The sequence below is a fragment of the Macrobrachium rosenbergii genome, chromosome 29 (genome assembly GCF_040412425.1).
Source record: "Macrobrachium rosenbergii isolate ZJJX-2024 chromosome 29, ASM4041242v1, whole genome shotgun sequence".
In the NCBI taxonomy this organism is placed as follows: Eukaryota; Metazoa; Arthropoda; class Malacostraca; order Decapoda; family Palaemonidae; genus Macrobrachium; species Macrobrachium rosenbergii.
In genome coordinates this window covers 15,010,363-15,030,093 of record NC_089769.1, presented here as the reverse complement: position 1 = coordinate 15,030,093, position 19,731 = coordinate 15,010,363, and the positions used below count along the sequence as shown (strand labels likewise).

General features: G+C 36.7%; 1 protein-coding gene across 2 annotated transcripts in view; it reads left to right on the top strand.

The window, feature by feature from the left end:
* The window catches only part of LOC136854615 (uncharacterized), a 493,174-nt gene that overhangs the window by 219,152 nt on the left and 254,291 nt on the right, over positions 1-19,731 (top strand). For both annotated transcript variants that reach the window (XM_067131142.1, XM_067131141.1), the window contains exon 8: positions 15,456-15,483. The gene's annotated coding sequence lies outside the window, so the exon portion shown is untranslated. The remainder of the gene's footprint in view (positions 1-15,455; positions 15,484-19,731) is intronic.

Genomic DNA, 19,731 nt, shown 5'->3' with positions numbered 1-19,731 from the left:
ATCCACTCTCCTTTCTTCTTATTCTTCTTCTTCTTAGCACTCATACATTCTTTTTTTTCTTTAAATCTATCCCAGACACCGCTCCAAAGAATGCCGCACTTTAAGAAAATTTCTAGACGTCGTTGTAACCCGTCAATAATTCACCCATATTTGGACTCCCCAAAAAGAGCCCGGACATGTTCATCTGCTATCACAAAAGGGGGACGAAAAACTACTGCAACGGAGCTGCTTGAGAATGGCGATAAAAAGAACGATACCGCCCGGGCTCCCTCGACGGGTTCTGGAATACTGGAATGCCACAAAGAAACCGTCTTCTTGACGCGCGAGGCAGAAGGATCGGGAGGGAGAATGCCAATGCCTTTTTCAGAGGCCCCTCGACGATCAGACTCGCATTCCATGACCTTACTTTACCCAGGGGGCATTTTTCCTTGGCAGGATTAGTGGGCACGACGTGGAATCCTCTCTTTAACGTTCGCTGCAAATTTTGGGATTCGTGTGCGAGTCCGTGTTTGGGAGCGAGGGAGAGTGTGGGATTGTATGTGTGTTTGTGTGAGTGTTTGTGAGTCTGTTATTGTGTGAGAAGGTCAATGTGTTTGTGCCTGTTCAAGTGTTTTGTGGTCGAGAGTTTGTGGGACAATGCGTCAAACTGCGTGAGAATTTATGCGTCAAGTAATCGTTTGTGTCTGTAATTACAAATTTTGATGATTCACTTCTTTCATTTCCCCCATTTCGAAGGTTATTGCGCAGGCGCTTACGTCTGTAATACACCTGTTCCACCGAGCGTGGCTGTTTAACCTTGACGCCTTGGCGTCCTCAAAATAAAACAAAAATAAAAAGAATATGAAATAAAAGAGAGGCTTTATAAGCTGCAGCGCGCAAGAGAAATTGATTAAGATACTGGATATGGTCAAGCAAAGATTCATCGTTCGTCTATTATTCCAGTTCTAACGAGCGAAGGAGAAACATTAGCATCAAGAAATACGTTTTCATTTATTCAGTCGATTCCATCTTCGGTTGTCGAGACACCTTGATATTTTGTTGGCGTACTTTGCTCGCATGGTCGACCTCGTGTACTTTGTGTACCTGTGATTTTAACCTTCAAACATGCAAGTGAGGCGAAGCAGGAAGTAGTGCGCAATTTCTGGAAGCCTTTGGACCTGTCTGTCGTTAAAAGGATAACGATAGATATTTTGCTGACGGAGTTGTAAAGGTGCACAAAAGCGGATTATATGCACCATTCATACAGACGTATAAAAAGCGGAATATTTAATTGTAAGCGTCGTACAATCTCTTACGGTAGCATCACATACATACTGTAGAATAAGCACACACGTATATATTTATAATATATATATATATATACATATATATACTGTATATATATATATTTATATACATATACATATGTATATAAATTGTATATATATGTATATAAATTTATATATATATAGAGAGAGAGAGAGTTTTGTCAACAATTCACACCTGGTTTTTTATACTCTCAAATATCGAATTCACTTCACCTTGTGAATAACTCACACTCTAAAAGAATTAAATTTGAAAACTGCATCTGGCGCCACTGTGATTCGACAGCTTACTGAATAATTCCGCCATCACCTCTGTAAGTAAACCCAAAAAGCCAACGTTTGAATCCTTGCCGGGGCAGATGCATTTATGGTGTACAATTCCCTCTTGGTGTAAGCTACTCCTGAGGTAAAATGGATTGCATTTAAGGTGCATTTGTGGCTTGATATTTACCTCTCTCTCTCTCTCTCTCTCTCTCTCTCTCTATATATATATATATATATATATATATATATATATATATATATATATATATATATATATATATATATATATATATGTGTGTGTGTGTGTGTGTTAACTTTGTTCATTCCAGTGTAGGGATTCCCAAGTGTGTCTCCGTCTTACCTTGGTTAGTTTTGATTCTTTTCCCCTATTTTATTTCTCCTTTTTCTCCTGTTTCTCTCCTCCATTCCTCTTTCCCTGTCCTCTGCTCCCTCCTTTTCTCTCCCTCTTCCCCTGTCTTGTATTTTACTCTTTCTTTCTTTCTTCATTGATTTTCGTAGACTTGGATCTTACTCGTTGAGGGAAGTCCTGTCTACATAGTAAAACAAGTAAAAAATGCGCCGAAGTTTCTTCGGCACAATCAAGTTTTCTGTACATCGTAGAACCAAGACCACCGAAAATAGATCTATCTTTCGGTGGTCTCGGCATAATGCTGTATAAGCGGTGGCCCATGAAGTTTTAACCACGGCCCGGTGGTGGCCTGTCCTATATCGTTGCCAGACGCATGATTATGGCTAACTTTAAACTTGAATAAAATTAAAACTACTGAGGCTAGACGGCTGCAATTTGGTATGTTTGATGATTGGAAGGTGGATGATCAACATACCAATTTGCAGCCCTCTAGCCTCGGTAGTTTTTAAGATCTGAGGGCGGACAGAACAAGTGCGGACGGACAGACAAATAGCCTTCTCAACAGTTTTCTTTTACAGAAGACTAAAAACAGTAGTTCTGTCTTCGAGGTCCGAATTACTTATTGTAATTCGGACCTACAATAATATAAAATACAATGCAATAGCCTACAATAAATAGGTAAGGCAATATTTAAGAAAAAAAAAATCATTTGAAAGAGTCTGAAATTTCGTAAAACTTGTATAGAATGATGGTAATAACAATAATCATTATTATTATCATCTTCATTGTTGTTGCATTCATTGTGATCATCATCATCATTGTCTTTATTACTCCCAGATGATGAATATCTTCAGAATTTCATTGTGTGTCATGAGAGAGCCCTAATATGGAAAGAATGTCATTATACATCATCATCCTCATTGTCTCTCCGCGATTGAGTCATTTGGCGCATGATGACCAAATACGGTGCGCAAAGCAGGGGTCGATTTTTGCGGAAGTGTTTGCTTTGGCTTGCTTGAATTTTCTTTTTGTGCTTGATTGCATTTTTGCTTTGTTTTCATTCTTCGTTTTTTTTTATTTTGTTCATTTCTTCATTTAAATGAAGAAAGCAAGAAGATAACACATCTGCTTAAATCAATTTATCCCAGTACAAAAACCGAACAAAAAAAATATATATATACCTTCCATTATACAGGAAACACAGAGGACAACAGAGTTCCACAGCCTAGGCGTGAGTGGCATGAGACTGACCTCTGAGATCGGGATATCCTCACAGCTTTTTATGAGAATTGGAAGCTGAACGGGTGTAACGCGGTCTAGGTAAGCGCGAAAAGGGAAAATTAATCCAAAGGTAAGGAAGGGACATGAAGAACACGGAAAGAGGGGCAGACAGAGTTGCTAATTTTTACAATGACTTGAATAATAGCAATAATGATGTATGTATGTATGTATGTATGTATGTATGTATGTATGTATGTATGTATGTATGTATGCTTGTGTGAAACTTTTAATTTATGGAGGAACTGATAAATTTTACGTAGTAGGTGTGAAATGTATTAGTTTTTTTGTTGATTTTTATTAATGTATTTAAGCATGTATATATGTATGAAAAGAAATGGACGAATATATGCCTTCATGTATGAAGCAGTTCCCATGTATACATGCCTATATTTATTCATATATGAATGTATGTATGTATGTATGTATGTATGTGTCCATGTATGATACTACACAAGCGAATTCTGAGTGCCCGCACCTCCTAGAGCTGATGTATGTACGTAAGCTTAATCGAGTGCTCGCGTGTGCGCAAACAAAGGCAAGTCTTAGGGCCTAGGCGTCACGGATCACTGCTCGCCAACACAAGACTGGTGGTGGTGCCTTGATTCGCCCCCCGCCCCCTCCCTTCCATGCACCCGGATACCCAAGACGAAAGGACGCCCAACATATAACTCCCTTATACCCCCGGACGCCACAAATACCCATGGCAAAATACCCCCTTCTTTCTCTCTCTCTCTCTCTCTCTCTCTCTCTCTCTCTCTCTCTCTCTCTCTCTCTCTCTCTCTCTCTCTCTCTTTTCTTCTACTTCTTGTTTGCTACCTAACTATAGTGTGGTTCTTTTTGCTACGTAGTATCGATATCCTCAATAAATAGATTTGTTGTGCATTTGGTACCTTAATATCTTATTTCCTGATGTTCTCATGATTATATTGCAAAAGCCTATTCTTGCAACTATCAGTTGTGTCTACACACTCCTACACAAAAACACACACACACACACACACACACACATATATATATATATATATATATATGTGTGTGTGTGTGTGTGTGTGTGTGTTAGCGCGTGAGTTTTGTCACAAATTTTACCTATGATTCTGTATGTTTAAATACTGAACCACATGTAACACCTTAAAATTAAATTTACTCTTACTTGGGATTAACTTACACCGGAAAAGAATCATATACAGTATGCTCACCTATCTTGACCAGAGTTAGAAACAATGCTTTTCTGTACGTGAACAGGGGTGATAGTGGTTATATACACTCAGCCATCTCTCTTGATGGCTGAGTGCCCTGTAACGTGGTTAACAATGCCTTTGATGGAGTGCATAAGTCACTGCTACCCATGTTCGACCCAAAAAAGGCATAAGTTCAAACTCTGGTCAGGGCAGGTGCACTCATACATGATTTCCTGAGAGTGTAAGTTATTCCTAACACAAAGTAAATATGTTATTAATGGGGATATTTAGTTCCCCCAGGAGAAACTGTGGCGTACTCAGACCGATCGATCTTTCGGCATTCTTTTATTTTGGAAAAATAATAAAAAGAAAAATCTTGAAACTTGGAAAAATAAACTACTTATAAATATGAAGATTACATGAAAGAATCTATATTCTTGAAATTTAATTAGATGTCATTTTGCAATGCAATGAGCTTGTTTGTGGATTTTGGTGTTTATTATTTTTAAAGAAAAACATTATAAACTGGTGCAACAGATGTATTTGTGCCCCTCACCCTTCAAGTTTTGCCTAACAAAATATCAGTGATTAAAGAGAAAAACAGGTAAAATCCAAAAACAATAAACAAATCTGTGTGGAAACCATAGAGCGAATAAGAATTCGCGAATGCAAATTTCACTGAAAGTCTTCGCAAAACTTGTAGAAAATAGTCAGATTATTTAATCAACATATTTTCCCCCGAATACAAATCTTTTATACCAGATTAATTGTCCAAACATCTCTTCATAGTAACCTTAATAATACTAACAACTCTCATAATAATATTTTCGTTGTAAGTCGTATGTTTGACATTTAACGCAACGATGATTAATAAACGGCTAGTACGCTCCGCAGCGCTCCAAGAATAAATAATCATCGAGTAAAAATATATATCAAAAATATACTTTGATATTTATAAGTGAATTTTTCCAGTCGCAAGTCTTGTCAGATATATGAAAAATTGCACTGCCGTCCATCTTCATTTTATTGAATTATTTGGTTTAATGTGAGAACAGTTGTTATTGCAAAATATGCCTTATAGATAAAATTTTCATTGGCATTACAAGAAAAAGGATCTTTATTGTTAACAAGAATAAAATGATACTGCAGTTAAACTCAGTATTTCATAACAGTTGGAATAAAATTTACTTTAGATGAAAAAGGAAAATTAAACAAAGCTTAGCCACCGGCATAGATATCAATAACCGTAAAATAAGCGTTAAGAACAGCTTCTAAGGCAACATGATGTAGCATTTCTATTACAGGAACATAGCATCAGTAGAATAAGCTGAACAGTTCTACGTCGAGAATAACGATACAATATCCAATAGTGTTATTTGATCGTAAGAGCAGAGTAAGATTGATCTTAACCGTTAAAACAGATGTGGATTTAAAATGCAATTGAATAGGAAAAAATACCTTCAAGGGCAGTAGGAAATAGCGTTATTTGACCGTGAGAATAAGAAGCTACTGGCACATTATCTAGCATTCAGAGAAAATGTGTTGGGCACATAATGGCAGAGCATACATGTAACTGTGAGAACATTAAAAGAAACCGGGGCGCTGAATGGAAAATGGCAGGTGTACCATAAAACTGACCTTCTACAATGTAATGATATAATAATACACGAAATCAATAATGACAGCAAAATTTATATCAATAGTTCCACTTCATTCTGGAGATTCAAATTACAACGTGCTTCAAGATGGTGTTTTGCCATTTAATTTGGAAGTTAAACATTACTCTTTTACCTTATCCTTGCAATTTCTGGTTTCCATCAGGCCTGGGCAAGTGGAGGGCATTAGGATGCTATTCTCATCGGCCACTATTTGTTTACCCCCGTTGGCTCTCAGGCCTTTTTTATGATAACATGATTCCTCATTTGGGCGGGTGGGTATCGTTCTCAGCTAGCACTCTGCTGGCCGCGAGTTTGAATCTCCGACCGGCCAATGAAGAATAAGAGGAATTTATTTCTGGTGATAAATTTTCATTTCTCGCTATAATGTGGTTAGATTCCACAATAAGCTGTAGGTCCCGTTGCTAGGTAACCAATTGGTTCTTAGCCACGTAAAATAAATCTAATCCTTCGGGCCAGCCCTAGGAGAGCTGTTAATCAGTTCTGTGGTCTGGTTAAACTAAGGTATACTTACTTATGATAACATGACCGCTGTCCCTAACTGCAAATGCCTGTTGCAAGCTCCAGTGAAGCTTAGTATTTTTCACATTGGGGGGCGTTATCCCTGCTGTCCACACTTCTTTTTCAACCTGTCTCGGGACCCGGCTGTATGTATAAACTCTAAGAAAAGAAATGCATATGTTTTAGATACTACAAAATTTAATATTCACCAGTGCGCTCTTAATACTTCTCATCTCTCGATGTCGCAGTTTCGTAAGGCGAATATGTTGAAGATAAATTAAAGGTACCGAGTGACCGTACAAGCCACAGTAAGCAAAATCACATCAACAAAAATAAAAGCAAGTAAAAAATGCGTAAGAGTTTCTTCGTCGCAATCGAGTTTTCTGTACATCCGCTACAGCATACAATCGAGGCCACCGAAAATAGAGCTATCTTTCGGTGGTCTCGGTATAATGCTCTATGGGCCGTAGTCCATGAAACTTTAACCACGGCCCGCTGGTGGCCTGTCCTATATCGTTGCCAGAAGCACGATTATGGCTAACTTTAACCTTAAATAAAATGAAAACTAATAAGACTAGAGGGCTGCAATTTGGTATGTTTGATGATTGGAGGGTAGATGTTCAACATACCAATTTGCAGCCCTCTGGCCTCAGCAGTTTTTAAGATGTGAGGGCGGACAGAAAAAAGTGCGGACGGACAGACAAAACCGACACAATACTTTTCTTTTACAGAAACCTAAAAATAGTTTAAAATAGAGCAGTTAACTGATATTTCAAAGGTACTAAACGCTGTGGCAAACCACGATAAACAAAACAACAGAAACAACCATGTTGACTAATTAGGCTCCAAGTCCCTATCATTAATCAAAAACGTTCACTCATTATATGGGCTTTCGCACTGCTCTTCATATCAGTGGGTTGGCAAGAAAAAGGCAAAAGTTGGCCGGAATCAAACTGGTTTTCTTTTTCTTTTTTTTCTTTTTTTTCTGATTTCTTATACTTTCAGGAATTTTACACAAGGGGTTTATGTCCAGTTAATGATGTATGCTGGATGTGTAAGTTGAATTGATTTAATATACGTGGGCTTTTTGAAGCCTACATTATATGTATATATATATATATATATATATATATATATATATATATATATATATATATATATATATATATATATATATATATATATATATATATATATATATATATATATATATATATATATATATATATATATATATATATATATATATATATACTGTATATATATATATATATATATATATGTATGTAAATAAATACAACCACACACACACACATATATATATACATATATATGAGTGTCTGTGAGTGTGTACGCGCGCGCGTGTGTGTGAGAGTGAGTTTGTGTGCTTGTATGTGTAGAGGTGAGTTTTTTAGCGTAAAGCACTTGGCGAAATTGTTTAAAGAACGAGTGATTATAGGCTGTGCTGTCTTTTACTTTATCTCCCCCATCTCCAGACGGAGGATTCTTACCTGGGCAGGTATCTTTGAAGGCAGGTACTTGCCACAGGCAATTCCTTGACAGTTCTTAAGGATAACTGCTTTTCCTCCAACAATAGCATCTGCCGACGTGTCCCTTGCAAAGTCGCCGATATAAATTATGATAAAAAATACAGTTATCTGCATTACAAGGAAAACAGGAACATTAAAGATTCAGCGGTTTCAATAATGCCGTTTAAAAGAAAATTAACTTTATCGGGCAATTTTTTTTACCAATTTGCAACGACAGAGATAGGAAAGGACTGTGTGTATGTATGTATATATATATATATATATATATATATATATATATATATATATATATATATATATATATATATATATATATATATATATATATATATATATATATATATATATATATATATATATTTATATATATATATTTATATATATGTTTATATATATATATATATCTTTATATATATAAATATAGATAGATAGATAGATAGACAGATAGATAGATGAAAGGCAGAGTGTTACATTCTTTAGAAATATGCTTGTTTCTCTGTATGTCTATATAGCGCTTTTGATCAGTCAGCTGATCTCCAGACACCCAGTTTCACCAACCCGTCACTCCCCTGTCTGCCCATTCTAATGCTCCGTGTCTTTATCTTTCATTGTAGACGCTTTTAATTGGCTTCAGCAAAGCATCCTCCATATTGCAAGGCGATCGATTTTATCATGGGCTCTTTGTAAGTGTGTTTGTGCCACCTACAACTTTTTAGTTTTCTGTAAACGAAAACTATTGAGATGGCTTTTTGTCTGTCAGTCCACACTCAGATCTTAAAAATTACTGAGGCTAGAGGGCTGCAAATTGGTATGTTGGTCATCCACACTCCAATCATCAACATACCAAATTGCAGCCCTCTAGCCTCTGTATTTTTTTTTTTTTTACGTTAAAGTTAACCATGATCGTGTGTCTGGCACCGCTATAGGTGCTAGCAACGCAGGCCACCACCGGGCTGTGGCTGAAAGTTTCATGGGCCGCGGGTGAGTTTCATGGGCCGTGGCTGAGAGTTTCATACAGCTTTATACGCTGTACAGAAAACTCGATCGCTTCTTCGGCGCATTTTTTACTCGTTTCGTTTACCTTCAAACTTCTGACTCAGCTGTTCCAGAACAAACTTTGCCTTTTGTTATCCTCCCCATTTTCTAAACACGGATTCGACACCTGGTCAAGGTTACATCAACATGGTCACATACCTTGCAAACCAATGGTGTCTCTGTTAACCCACTAAGGAATTAAATACCTGGAAGGCAGTTCACTAAAGTGGATCGTAGACGGATGTGGAGAGAGGAATAAAAGTTGCAATTTTATCCCAGAATATTCGCTAAGAAATGGAAGGATAGCAATTCTTGAAGACGTGTGTATATATATATATATATATATATATATATATATATATATATATATATATATGTGTGTGTGTGTGTGTGTGTGTGTATGTATATATACTGTTTATATATTAGATATACGTATGTATGTGTGTATCCACATATGTATATATATGTATATATATATGTATATATATGTGTGTGTATACTATGTGTGTCTGTGTGTGCGGGTTGTATTTTTATGTATACATGTATATGCTAACCCTTGCCTATGCAGAGAATATGAGAATATCGCATGTGCCTACCGGATTCTCAGCAGGTAACATGAGCCAAAAACGGTAAGCTACGTTGTCACGGTTGGCTGCATTCAGCGTTTTTAGTTTTCTCTCGACGGCGATCATGTGTTGTACACCAGAAACCGATTCGCTACCAGTAAGAAACTGGTCCGTATTGAATTGATCCATTGAATTATTGTACTGCATTTTTCTCATGCTCAAATAAGCGTTGTTTTGGGAATTTTTCGGATTCTTCACATGCTGTACGTACGATCCGTGCTATAATACTCTAACTTTTCAATTTTGGTCCAAATTTATTTCCATGATTGCGTTGTCGTCAGCGAGTTTATGTCACTCTCATGAGTTCTTTGTATTTACTCTTTCACAACCTCCTATCATTCATTAACATTGTATTTCATGTTTTTCTTATCTTTGAATTTTCTCTTTGCAGTCTATCAATTCTTGAGAATTTTAACAACTTTTCTGGTAATTGTATATCACTATTTTATGACAGAAACAAAAATTTAGTAAATTTCCTAAACCATTTTTCCATAGGTTATTTACTCTTAGACGTCAAATGAAATTTGCAATGATATATCTCAACAATTACGCTATTTCTCTTCCGTTCTTTTGGTCGGCGAGTTTCTCAAGTTTGTCACTTGGCTCCAGACTAGTGTCAAGGTTTGGGGGAAGTTTCAGTAAGGCTTGGTATTTCAAAGGGCGGGCGTGTTAACGTCAACGCAACCCCACTCCTTTATCCTGTCCTGGGACTTTCGTGAGTCTATAAATTCTTGCAGTCGACTTTTCGATGGGTAGTCTTGTTTGGAGTCAGAGCATCTTACGTCTCCGAAGGTTTGAAAAAGAACCATGATTCAAAAGTACTTTGTTATAATTTTCGTCGGTTTTTAGTTTGTCTGTCCGCCCGCACTTTTTCTGTCCGCCCTCGGATCTTAAAAACTACTGAGGCTAGAGGGCTGCAAATTCGTATGTTGATCATCCACCTCCAATCATCAAACATACCAAATTGCAGCCCTCTAGCCTCAGTAGTTTTGATTTTATTTAAGGTAAAATTTAGCCATAATCGTGCTTCTGGCAACGATATAGGACAGGCCACCAGCAGGCCGTGGTTAAAGTTTCATGGGCTGCGGCTCATAGAGCATTATACCTAGATCGCCGAAAGATAGATCTGTTTTCGGTGGCCTTGATTATTACGATGTAGCGACTGTACAGAGAACTCGATTTCGCCGAAGAAAGTTCGGCGCATTTTTTACTATTTTTTTTTTTTTTTCTGAGATCAAACTACCTTTGATATAATTGTGGATTCTGGAGATATTTTCACTGCTATCCATCACCGACTATTTTTCCTTAACTTTTGATTTATTCGTGTCATTATTTATTGCTTCCAGCTGAATCTGTTATTTTTGTATAATAGCTAATTGTCGACTGTTTAACATGCTATTATTTTCATTTGCTTTCATTAGTTTTTAAAACCCTATACCATCTCAGATTTCTCCTTCTATTATAAGTGCCGATTTGAATAACCGTCTTTCCCAGAAAAATTCCAAATTGAACGAACGTTAAAAAGTTTTTCATGGGCAATTTCCGTCAAATAACCATCAAACAAAAATACAGCGAGAACTTCAAAGGGATTTGCTGTATCATTCTAGCAAGAGCGCAGTGCAACAGTGGGCATTTTGACCCATCTCGTGCAGCGTTGCATGTGGGCATCGGCTGCAATCGTAGCGCAATGTACTGCATTCCAATATTGCAGAGCAGTTCAACGGACCCAGGGCGCCACTATCTTGGTTCTGTGAGGGGTGGGGGAGGGTGGGAGGGGGTGGGGGTTCCTGTGATGGGGGAGTATAGATGTGGCGAAGGAAGATACAAAGGATTCTAAAATATTCTCCTCAAGAACGTCTGATGGTGGAGATATATATATATGACGAGGAAGAAAATACGAAGGTGGATGAGGCACAAAGGAGATTATAATGATATATATTTTTAAAAAAAATAATAAAGATATGTTAATGTAAAAGACAGACGTCGAAGTTATTTAAGTATCAAAAGAAACTAGATTCTAAAGATAAAAATGAAGGATGATAAGGTACAGTTATATGAATAGGAAATGTACAGTAATAGATAACAGCGAAGATAGAGAAAAAGAAGATAGGACGGAATAACATTTATCCTTTAATATTTGATCATTTTATGAAATTCCACAAAAGTGAAAGGTATGAAAAGTTATCCAAGGGCTGCAATTTGGTAAATATGATGATTGGAGGGTGGATGATCAACATACCAATTTGCAGCCCTCTAGCCTCAGTATAATTCAAACTTTGATTATTATTCTAGCTTCGTCATTGAATAATCAAAACTTAAAAGCAGTTAGCCATTTGATAATTAATACTTCTCTAATTGCTTCTGAGTATAATATTCTTTCTGCAGAAGCTTTATGAATTATTTCTCCAATTTAGAACCTTCATGAAATTCTTCAAAAGCAAAACCGAATACAATCCCGTTCGTAAGTAATATTCTTCTGAGAAGACATCACATTGGAGTCCCGTGTGCATGTAGACTATTGTAATTATTCTAACCATTTCAACATCATCATTAACCAACTAAAAAAAATTTAAAAATAAAAAAAAAACCATCTTGGCTATCATTTCGCTAACCACACAATGCCAAGGAGACCAGAGCACACACACACAAGACCTGAGAAAAAAAATGAGGGTATGTTTCGCTCCAACGAATCCCGCCCTGAGGTCCGGTCTGTTTCATCACAGTTTGTTCATATGTGTATGTGTGTTTGTGCTCTACAGGTAACGAGGAACACGTCATAGGTGAGAATGATAGATTATGTGTGTGTATTTGTGTGCTAGACGAAATTGAAATTTAACAAGTATAAGCTGCGCCGAAGTTTCTTCGGCGCAATCGAGTTTTCTGTACAGCAGCTACAGCGTATAATCAAGGCCACCAAAAACAGATCTATCTTTCGATGGTCTCGGTATAATGCTGTATGAACCGCAGCCCATGAAACTTTAACCACGGCCCGGTGTGGCCTACCCTATATCGTTGCCAGAAGCATGATTATGGCTAACTCTAACCTTAAATAAAATAAAAACTACTGAGGCTAGAGGGCTGCAATTTATGTTTGATGACTGGAAGGTGGATGATCAACATACCAATTTGCAGCCCTATAGCCTCAGTAGTTTTAAGATCTGAGGGCGGACAGAAAAAAGTGCGAACAGAAAAAAGTGCGGACGGACAGACAAAGCCGGCACAGTAGTTTTCTTTTACAGAAAACTAAGAAGTGACTGGTGAATGTGTTTGCATATGATTGTGCGTGTGTGTGTGTGTGTGTGTGTGTCTCATGTGTGCTCTCTACAAGTGGCAATGAATTTTAAGTAGTAAGATTAATTGACCATATAGGAGTATGTGAGTGTGTGTGTGTGTGTGTGTGTGTATGTGTGTGTGTGTGTGTGTGGGTGTGTGTAATGAGAAAAGAGAAGGATTAAGAGAAATGGCGAGAAGGGCCTTTTAAAGTACTTTCGGAGTATTCTTATATATATTTTTTATATATGTTTACAATATGTCAATGTGGGTTTCTTAACCATTGTCTTTATTATCATCATTCCTTATTTTGCCAATCATCTTAGGCTGCGATTGTCAGTATCATCGCTTTTTTCGCGTATAAGCCTTTTACCTTTAAACAGTTGGCTCCAGGAGGACTCTGACTCCTGCCCCTCAGCAAGTAATCTGGAATGGGGTTGCTAGTCTCATGCCTTTCTCCATGCTGGCTGCGACCCGCCACAGTCGATGACTACCAAATACATTATTCACTGCCTAGGTTAAAAGATATGTGATAGACTTTTTAGGATATACGCCTAAATTGCATCCTTCTCGCCCAGGATCGAACTCGGTGCTCTAGCTGCTGGGATGAGGCTGGTACCACTTAATTACGAGGACCCATTACTAATTTTACTGAAAAGGAAATCAAACACACCGCCATATGGCGGTAATTATTAAACTGCCCATTCAACTGCGAAGACCCGTGGGTCAGATTTTCTTTGTGTAATGAAATCCTTTGGTACTTTACATACAAAAAAAAAAAATTTTACTCGGGACATCAATTGAAGCAAATCTTGTGGGGTTTTTTCACCTTTTCATTTTAAACAAGAAAACACTATTTACCTGACGTACTTAAAGAAATTATTCCTTATTCATGTTCCCAGTCAGTTACAATTTAGACGAAAAAGTTGATAAAGTAAATAGGTAAATATGTAAACAGAAAAATAAATTGATAAATAAGTAAATACAGATGAATTTCTGAGATTAGACTTCAGTCATGCAATCACTATTTTCAAGAAATTGTTTGTGAAAAAACAAATATACGTTCACAAGATGATGATAAATACAAACTTCATAACGTTGAATGATATAGTTGAACTGACCAGCCGATGACTAGAAAAGTATAATAGCCGTTTTAATGATTACCTAAGATTTTCATTAAAACGAAGTTCTTCACTGATAAACCTAATACGAATAAGGTAACGCTACATTCTTAACCCTTTATTCAAAATTAATGTCAGAAAATGAATATATCGATACAAAATTAGAATAAAAACGAAAAGAGAATGAATACCTCTGCCAGGTAGGAGGGAATTTATCATTGTCCGAATCCGTATGCAATCATTTACGTTGAGAAATTAGACGTTGCACACACAGAATTGTATTTAATTTTCACGAGCTTAATACCAGAAATGAATAAGAAAATAACATACACAGTGTTCACGCATAGGTAAGAGATATTGGGATAAGCCTTCGTGTTAACCACAAAATATGAGAAACTGCGCAATCTTGTAATGTTCTCAAAAAAACAAGAGAAAAGGCGCTACCGGGTAATGTTAACAACAAAATAACAGAAACTGTGTCATAGTAGTCTTCAAAAGAAAATAAAGAAATTGGGCTAAGTTGTTAAAAAAAAAAACTTTCTCTATTTAGATTCATTTCCCCCTGAAAAAATCAACCTTTCTTTTGGCCTATACCCCACCCCTCAGAAAATTTCCATCGAAACCTCTTATAACTTTCTGAAGTATCTTGTGAACAGACGGACAAACTAAACACTATCGAATACCTAACCTCATGAATAATAGATCTATATCACCACCAACCCTGTGAGCACATACTCTCATCCACTCGATCAGGTTAGTAGTATGAACCCGCAGACCAACAGATTTCGTAACATGCGTATAATTTTTCTTTAAAAATTTTGCCATTTGTTTTGTGGTTATTAACAAAAGCAAAAGATCAAATGAAATGTGATCTAAAATCTAATCCATTTTCGTAGATTTATAGCCCCACTTCCTAATACTCACTGAAATCCGTAGTTAATTTTGGCAGATATGTTGAGACCTGACAAACCAGTCTACCAGGAAACCTACAAGTACAATCAGACATAGATAAATAAATAAGAAAATAAGACACTTAAGAACGCCTGTTAAACCCGAGCATGTCTTAATTAACAAGCAGTTAGCAACTGCTGCTTGCTATTATTATGCCCATTGTAAGAACTTACTCACGAAGTCTGTTTAATGTCATTTCAGCCGGGGAACTGCGGCGCAGGAAGAACGAGAAGAAGAGACTGACAGTATAGCCCCTGAAAATGGAAGACGCTCTGGCCGCTTTCTTTTCTATGTTATTAACGTCATTTTCTCTCTTTTCCTTCCTCAGATCTGGGCAAGTACGTCTCCCCACGAAGGTAAGTACGGTTTCTATCGCTGTCTCCTTTTTATCTCAAATTGTAACATACCTGCATGTCCTGCTCTACATCTGTCAGATACAACCATTTTTTTTTTTAAATTCACTTCGATACGAGATTGCACTCACGAACATTCCAGCATTCCTCTTCGCTAAATACGGAATTTATGCGCTCTGAGTAATGTTCAGACCTTTTGTACGGCTTATATGTGCACTGGGGAATGTTCGGAACTATTGTTGGAGAGTAGAATATATAAAAACTTCTGATCATATCAGATGGCTCTTACTCAGAAATGCGTATGGCCGCGATTTTTATGATGCTTCACTGAAAACGTGTATTGAATTTATATCTTTGATATCAACCCAAAAACGGTTTGACGGCTAGGAAAATCGTTATTTAACCAATTTGGAAAGCGTAAGTGGGCCATAATCTAAACATAACACAGAAACATCATCTTTCATTAAATGAAAATAAGTAAAAGCCAGACGGAAGTTATCCAAAAAAACTAAAAGAAATGCCAAAGTGGGAAAACGATATTACAGAGAAAAGTTTTCTTTTTTTATAAAGCGCGAAGAATTCACATCAGGACTCCCACTTCTCTCGACGTTTCTGATTTTTATTCAGTCCGGAGGAAACCCGAGGCCATAAAGGACATATCTAGAAGAATTTGGTCTGGAAAAACAATGCCCTATAAAGCAGATCGCTTAAAGAAGGAGACTAACCTTGGGCACATTACTCGCCTCTGAACGTGACCTGCTGGCACACCCAGGATCCTGTTGGTTGCTGCCGTTCTTTCACGTACTAACACTCTCACATGCAGATACAGTATATACAGTATCTTTCTCTGTATTAAAGTAATCTGAATTCTTGTAACAAGAGCTATACCGATTATTTATTGTAGCTCCGGAACATAGGCGTAAACTGTGCATGGCGAGAAGCTTAGGCGAAAGGATTGACTGAAGATAACTTGTACTATAGCTACCTCCAGGTCATCCTTGATAGGATGCAGCTCCATTGCTTTGTGGAAGACTATTTAGTCGAGGTTTTGAAATCCTCCCCCCCACCCCCACCCCCAAAATGCAAACACACCCACGAAAAGAAGTCACAGTCGTGGAAGCATCAGGTGGTCAGAGCGGGATTCCAAATCTGTCACAGTAGAAACAACCGTCCCCAACTTTTTATTTATCTTACAAGGAGTTGGTTCCACCTAAAGGATATAGGTTAGCCAGTGGCACCTAAAACTCTTTAAGGCCCCGGAGGGAGTGATTGAGATCGGTTTGAAAAACTGACAATATTGCCATTTGGTCTTATCAAGGGTACCAAGTTGAGCACACACCATGAGCGGTAATGGTTAATGGATCTATTACTTATATATATATATATATATATATATATATATATATATATATATATATATATATATATATATATATGTATATATATATATATATATATATATATATATATATATATATATATATATATATTATAATGAGTCATCTGTGTGACATGTTTGAAAATATGCATGGACACAAAATCTCACACAAATACGCACACACACACACACACACACACACACACACACACATACACACACACACACACATATATATATATATATATATATATGCATGTGTGTGTGCGTGTGTATGTGTATGTGTGTACTTGTTAGTGAGATCTTGTTTGTGTGCATGCTTATATTCAAATATGTCACAGATAACTCATTAGCAGTTATTTCATTCTACCTTGGAGATAACTAACAAAATGAAATTGTTTGTAAGTGTTCTTTCCCTAACCAGGTTTCGAATCTATGATTTTTGGTTCGAATGAGGATGACAGTGACCTATGCAGTGACCCGTAAAGGGAGATCAAAATTTATTTTGACTCTGCTGAATACATTCATGTCGAATGCAAGTACTGTATTTAGAAACACGTGTGTGTTGGTTATTTTAATATATATATATATATATATATATATATATATATATATATATATATATATATATATATGTGTGTGTGTGTGTGTGTGTGTGTATAGATAGATAGATAGATAAACAGATAGATAGATAGATAGTCAGGTGGAAAAGGTGACTGGACAGAGGCATAATCTTACACTTGTGTCATTTTTTGCAAAGATTGCAGACGAAAGAAATCGACCCTTTAGAAGCCCACCCAGAAAATCAATATTTGCTAAAAATACGTCAGATTCGCCCCCGTCATTGCCTCTTTAATATTCATTCATAAAAAGGGTAAACACACTGTTGTGAGAAGCGGATGTTTGCTTTCTCAACTTTCTCATATTTGTGCCTCCATTTTTTTTTTCAGAAAATAACCATTTTCTCTTTGACTGGGTGACTCTAGATGGATAGTATTTTTATTTTTAAAGAATCCACTTTATAGGAATGAGGTTGCAACCCTCATGCCTCTGCTTGCTTCCTTTGCAAATAATGAAGGGTAACCATCAAGCTTAAAGGTAGTTTCCTCTCTTCCCAATTAAAATTGGAAATAATGAACCCAAGTTACCAAATACAGCACGCCAAGTAATTGGTTTCTTTTCTTAGAAAAAATGATCAAAAACTGAAGTTTCTGATATATCGGTACACATCATAGCCTGTTGGGATTTTATTCAGTCACCCCAACATAGTTACAGTTTTTACTTAAATATTTTTCTAACAAAAAAACATTCACTGAGCCATTGACGAAAATACAGCAAAATTTAGAGATACAAAAGAAAAATGGCAGGTCCTACTCTCATAAGGAAACAATACACCTTTATAAGAAGAAAATCACTCACTCCTCCCCCAACAGATTATTTTCTTATGACTATTTGTGCTTTATGAAGTCCCGTAAATAAAAAAAAAGATCCCAAAGTTTAATCTGCCCACACGTAAATTGCACATTCGTCACGATTCGCAATCGGATATTTTTGCTTTAGTTTGAAAATCGAGTCAATATTTTAAGAAGACTTCTCTTAAGTTCCTGAGGGCTCTAGTTCAAGATATGTAAAGAAGCATCTCATATTTATCTTTTTTCATTCTTTTCAAGAATATCGCTTAAGATTTACCCAGATTGAATCTCAAAATTATTTATATAGTCTCCTTTCTGTTCGCCGTCATCCTAATGAAGGAAAAATCGAGAGTTCTCAAGAGTTCTTTCTCTTTTGGATCTGGAAACCAAATACAATTAAATGCTCTATTTGAAGTCCTTGCATCAAAGTTTGTTGATAAACTCAGCCCTCGGGGAGGACGAGGAAAATAGGGAATATGCTTTTGTCGTGGGAAAATCATAGAAGAAAGTCTTGTGTTCTAGGAAGTTGTTTTTCGTTCACTTTGTGTGTCTGTGTGTCTGTCTGTTAGCTGAATTATGGGAAAACTAATGAAATTATTTAGGTGAAATTTGATGAATATATTCATTCGGCTTCCTTCTCCTTCTCCAACTTACGTCAAAGAGGCTATCTATGATTCTGATTTATTTTTACATTTAATGTCTTTTTGCATTCTATTTGATTTTTTACTTATTTATTTTGTCTGTTAGAGCGATTATGTGAAGACTAAATAAACGAACTGGGGACTCTAACCTGATAAATGACCATTATTGGGTATCGCAGAAGATTTGAAGATTTGTTGCACAGAAATCCTCCAAAATCTGTCAGTCATCATCAGTGTCGCTAAATAGATAATTCTAGTGAATTCCATGAAAATCCATTCACTTATTCTCTAGATATTTTCCCACTTGTTTGTGTACTTGGACAGAAGATTTCTCAATCTATTGTGAATGGGGTCCAATTAAATTTTACAGGTGGATGGGTACAGACCACGAAAGAATTGGTTAGATTTGAGGACATCGAAGTGAATGCCAGATTCCTCCTTTGACATTTGCAGAGGTATTTCTAGAATTACTTTGGCTTTATTTTGAGTTTTATTAATTTCATGCTTTCAAGTCTTTCGTAAATATCTCGCTTTTATGAAATAGGGCATGGTAGGAGGAAATCACAAAAGGGATTCATGTAAATGATACGAATATCAGGCCACAGTTCATCTAATTTTGATGAGAGTGTAATGTATACATGGGGACAGAGAAAAGGCAAATTTAAGGGTTGACATTAAAGAAAATTTATGGAGCATGTCAAGATTAGCGAACCCAACATCTACATGTCAAGAACAGCGAACCCAATGATCCTCATGTATAGAATGGCCAACACTTTCCGGTCCGAACTTCAGTTCCACATGAGGGATAGTACTAAACACG